Source organism: Epinephelus moara, chromosome 2 (assembly GCF_006386435.1).
Source record: "Epinephelus moara isolate mb chromosome 2, YSFRI_EMoa_1.0, whole genome shotgun sequence".
NCBI lineage: Eukaryota > Metazoa > Chordata > Actinopteri > Perciformes > Serranidae > Epinephelus > Epinephelus moara.
In genome coordinates, this window is record NC_065507.1 from 11,040,247 (window position 1) to 11,046,246 (window position 6,000).

Here is a 6,000-nt window from a genome sequence, read left to right on the forward strand (position 1 = left end):
CGTGGCGTCTGTCCTCCATATTAATTAGATCAATTTAAACTAATGATTTTCTCCTTCATGCCTGGGAAATATCCTCACCGATTCTGGCCTGTTGAAGCTCAAGTAAGAGAAACGTGGATCAGTTTTTACCCTTCTTGCTGTTGAATTTATGAAAGATCAGAGTGGACTGCATGCCATAGCCATTGTAAAAGTATCTACACCTTGCAGTGTCTTTGACATATTTATTCCGTGCAAGGTGCTGTTTCCATCACTTACAGTTCTGACGTGGCAATAAACACCGCCATTTAACACTGAAATCTTGGCTGTCATCATGGCTTGTGGGACCTTTGCTGTTGTGCATAGTTGTTAACACTTGACGCATTGGACGTATTGGCGCTCTCCCACAAAATACTTATGATTTAAAATACTGCAAGGTTGCAATGGAAGCAGTAAAGGAAGTCTAAACCATAAAACCACACCTGTGCAGTATACTATTTGATGACTAGAGCCCTTGAATCTATTTTGGGTCCCCACATTGCCATTACCCCATACATCTCCCTGATGTATTCCCTCCTCCCTTTTTATAACCATTGGAAGGAATTCAGAAGAGCACTATGAAAGTGCTGTTCCACAGGACAAAGTACGCAGTGTGGAAATGGGGGAGAGGGGGAGAGTGAATTGGAAGACAAAACAGGCAGAGCTGCTGAATTTCTGAACCCCTCATTACTGCCCACAGAAACAGACAGAATACAATGCCATGTATTTTTCCTTTGCCAAAAAATACATACATTCTGCTTACAGTTTGCTGTAAACTGAACTAGATTCAAAAATCAATTAAATATCTCTAACAATCAGTCATTGTTCTAAATACTGCATGCTAAGCTGTGCCGAAGAGACTGGAACGTAGCAGTAGATGGCAGCATTGATCCAGTGATTCTGGTTGTGGCAGCAGTGCATTAGCAGGGCTTCATCTCTGTGGGGATGTCAGATGGTTGCTATGCACTGTAGATGGAAAAAAAATGCTGAATTTGAAGAGTTTGGATGTTTTTTTATGCAGAAAAGGGGATTGGATTTGATTGTCATAGGAATCTCCTCTTTCCATCTTTCATTTCTAGCCTGTAGCCCACTTTGAGGTTTCTCATAACAGTAAATGGCTTGTTAGGGAGGTAGTGTTGCTGTCCATGAAAGTATTTTCTGGAGTATTTGAATTTTTCAGTTTAAGAGGAACAGAACAGATCTACATTTTACATTACTATAGATATATTGTAAACCATTGGTGATGTGGTCATATTTAGATACCATTAGCCCTTTGCTGCTGTTCATGTGAGTATCACATTTAGTATCTTGTTTTCCAGTCTGCATACAATGTGACACACTGTACATTTGACTGAAACACCCCAGGTCGTATTAATTGATCAGTGGTTTGCATCATACATTTGACTCCTAATTATTTTAGTCAGCAAATGTGCATTCGGATGTTCAAGTTTAATTTACTGTAGAAAATCACAGAATCGCCTGACTCACTCACTTTATGATCCACGACATTGACAAGCGAGCACTGTTATGCCTTTTAATCTGTCTGGAAACAAGTTGTGCTCAAGCAGAAAACCATTGTGCTCATTTATGGCAATTACAGAAACCCTTTCCGAGCTAAATATGAAACAGCGGAAGGCATTTAAGCATGGAAAGCGCATCACATCCTACCCTCAGTGTCATTAACATGAGTGCGTTAGTTTATGTTTTAATGACTGTTTTGGTTTTTCTTTTTTTTTTTTCTCTTTTTTTTTTCCTGTTTTTTGGATGCCTGCACACAAGACTTGGCCGCATTGTTTTAATTAATAGAGGAAGAAAAAAGCATGACAAAATGGGAGCAATGCTCAAGGGCAAGATGGTAACCAGCGAGCGTTCTCGGGGGAAGTGACAGGGCCGGACCTCAGAAATAGGCCACCACCAGCCACCCTGGCGCTGGTCAGATCAGGGTGAAATCTTATGGCGGTTTAGTGCTTCCATACAAGGCTACTGTAATGAGGCCATACACACACACACACACACACACACACACACACACTGTACGCTCACTTCCAATTATGACCTCTGGCCTGGAGGGTTTGGTCGCACTGTGAATTGACTGGTGGCGAGACACATCCTTCTCCTCCACCAACATCCACCCTTGCTTTAGGGTCCAACCTACACACAACACACCCTTCCGCCATCCTTTACTCTTCTTCATTAATATTCATAATTCATGTGAAATGAAGTGATTCAGGATCATTAAACGGACATGAATATTTGTCGGATGAAAGTTTAATTAAGCCATCCCTCTTTGGCGGCGTGATGTGACAGAGCTCCTTCCCACTCAGTGCATCCAGCGCATGGTTTAATGGCCTGTACCTTTTTTATAAGTGCTACTCAGCGCTTATCCAGCACCAACCATCCACCTCTCCTGCACCGAATAGACTCAATTGATACGTATGGTGTGTTAGTGGTTCCCATAGTTCTAGTGGCAATATGTGGATCAATCATGCTTAATTCAGTAGAGCAGGAGAACCACTTTTGTGGTGGATGTCATTTATTATTCAGGACTGCGGACCATACATATACTGGGCTCGCTTTTAGATTGTTGAGTAAGTGGTATATACATAGGCCTGCTGCATTACAATATGTCTCTCCAACAGCTGTCCTTAATGTATGCTGAGTCTATATGCATATGATCTGTCATGTATATCCCAGTATGTAACGAGGTGAGTCAGAAAGATCCTTAGATTACTGCACAAGTCTGAAAGTATTGCAGTAGAAAAGCCACAGTGCACACAGTCAACCACACACCAGAGTTAAGTATTACTCATCCTTTCCCCAGTAGAATAATAATCATTTCCAATCAATCAATTTCCACAGGTTTGCTTCAGATATTAAGTGTAGGACTTCAGGGAAATGTTCTGTCCTCACTTTGTAAGACACATCTGATGAAGTGACTCTCTCTGTCTCTCTCTCTCACACACACACACACACACAGACAAGAGCTCATCACTGGCAGCATGCCACCCCATTTCAACACCCTCCCAAAACAAATGGATGCAAAACTCTTCTGAGGGGTGTCCGAGCCGCTTCGTTTCTTTACAGCCTTCTCTCCCGTTTCAACATGCTTGTTATCTCAATATAGGCTCTGCATGTTGCTGCCCCGCTGACATGCTGTGACTTCATTTTCATATCTGCGACTCTCTCTCTCGCGTTTTGTCTCCCTCTCTCGAACACGCACACACATTAAGGGAGAGATCCATCCTGTTGCTACAGTGCTGCAGTGCTGAGTAGCAGTATCAGAAAGAGCGAGGGGGAGAGAGGGATGTCTGGCATCGGCCCCACACCACAAAACGGACTGCGGCAGGGCATCCAAGACCCTTTTTTACTTTTCCATCATTTAACTGAAACAGCACCCCCCCATTCCCCCACTTCTCCCTAGAGAGGGTGTCCGATGACTAATATTAACTTACAGTGTGTGATTAAGAGCATGGAGGCAGCATCTGTTGCAATAAAAAGAATAAGGGACAATTCCTTTGCACACACTATTCCCTCCTCCCCACTCCTCCCATTACCTCCACCCCGTTAACCATTCCAGAAAGTGAGGTGTCAGCACATTTCAGATGGCCTGGCTCACCCCTGATGCCTGCCTGTTGAGGAGCAGAATCATGCCCTTTGCCAAAGGTGCCATATGGAGGGTGTTTTATAGCCGGGGAATAGAGGGGAAATGGCTGTCCTAGAGGAATAATTAAGAAATGGATCCCCCACAGTATAAAGCTCATCACATCACAAATCTCCAGCCTCTCTGGATATCCTATCTCCAACTTCCCTACTCCTCTCTGCTGCTGCTTTTTAAAGCCTCCAACACCTTCAGAGAAGATAATGAGCTCTGTCAAAAAGAGGCTGCTTCTCGTTTTTTCCCCCTTCTTCCAAAAGTAAGCTTTTGCCTTTTCCCCCACTTCATTATAATCAACAGTGGAGTGTCCCATATTCCTGCTGCTGAGCAGAACATGCCCTCAGAGACAGTCAATATTGCAGCTTATAACCTATAACTTTGAGCTCAACCCCCGAAGAAGAAAGTTTTCCCTTTGAAGATTCTCATCACTATGGTAATCAGCTGATCAGAGGATGTTATGCCAACTCCTTGTGATGCAAATATTTGCTTTACATGCAAAACCTCCAGATTAGAACTCTTTCTCTAATTTGCACTTGGGTTCAGGCTAGCACTCTGGCTGCCATCAATTATGTAATTGCACTGAGGAAATGGCGCTCATTGGAAAAAGAGCCCTGCAGTCAGTCAGACCAACATCTGTAATGAAATTACAAAGGAACCGAAATGGGTTTATATTTTTAGTTTTATAGTCGATAAGGAAATTCCTCCATTTAGACAAGATAACACAGCTGTTCTCAAATAGGAGTTACTATCGATCAAATGCCACTTGAAACGCATAATGGTTCCACTGAAGTGGTGGTATCGTCCTCCTTGTGTGTTTATTGGTGTTTTAAAGGGACAGGTCACCCAAAAATCAAAAATACACATTTCCCTCTTACCTGTAGTGCTATTTATCAGTCGCGATTGTTTTAGTGTGAGTTGCAGAGGGTTGGAGATATCAATTGTCAACACATTCTCACTCCGGCCACATCACACATTGAAGTGCTTGGTCATGGACTTTCCACATCCACATACGAAGTACCCTGGGTGCGTTGGTTGTTGATGTTCTGGGACGCCGTGTCAAGTTCTGCCTGTTACATGCATTGTCTTCTTTCAAGATACACTTCCGTTTTCACAGGAAATTTACCATTTACATACAGACTCTTTCAAAATAAACGCACTGCGTTGGTGAACCACAAATTGACGTTTTCTTTTTCTTTCAACAACAAACACACACGGGGCGGCACGGTGGTGTGGTGGTTAGCACTCTCGCCTCACAGCAAGAGGGTTGCTGGTTCGATCCCGGGCGTGGGGGCCCTTCTGTGCGGAGTTTGCATGTTCTCCCCGTGTCAGCGTGGGTTCTCTCCGGGCACTCCGGCTTCCTCCCACAGTCCAAAGACAGGCAGATTGGGGACTAGGTTAATTGATAACTCTAAATTGTCCATAGGTGTGAATGTGAGCGTGAATGGTTGTTTGTCTCTATAGCCTGTCCAGGGTGTACCCTGCCTCTCGCCCGATGTCAGCTGGGATAGGCTCCAGCCCCCCCGCAACCCTCAAGAGGATGAAGCGGTTAGAAGATGAATGAATGAATGAACAAACACACACGCTTTGGTTTAGGCAACAAAAGCAAGTGGTTGGCTGCAAGTCACTGCCAAAGCCCCGGATTTCGACGACTTCGGAGTGAGACCGGGCTCCAACTGTAGAGATGTCTGCCTTCTCTCTAGTATACTATAACTAGATGGCACTCAGCTTGTGGTGCTTAAAGCACCAATAAAATACAGTTGAAAAACTCAATTGCAATGTCTCTTTCCAGAAATCATGACCCAGTTACTCAAGATAATCTGCAGACCTTGTTGTGAGCAGTTTCAGGTAGGACCTATTTTTTCCTCAAACATATTACACCCACCAAGCGTATCACTGTGCAGAAGGAAGTGTGCATCTACTAATGGACAAGAAGCTCGTGTTTGTGACAGCGCAGGATGTAAACATAAAGGGCATCCTTCTTTGCTGAGTTGTAACGTTAGCTAGCTCAGTGGTGCTTGGTGAGCTAGCAGTAGATTCACACTTTCTTCTGCGCAGTGATACAGCTGGAGGGTGTAGTTCAGTAAAAATAATATAGTTCCTTAATGAAATTGTTCACAACAAGGTCTGTGGATTATCTTGAGTTACCGAATCATGATTTCTGGAAAGAGATTGTTTCTTTCCCCTCAAATTTTTATTTATTTATTTTTTCATGGTGCTATGAGCACCACAAGCCGAGTGCCATCTACTTCCATTTTATTGTAGAGAAGGCAGACATCTCTAAGACCGGTATCTCCAACACTCTGCAACTCACACCAAAACAATCTAGACTG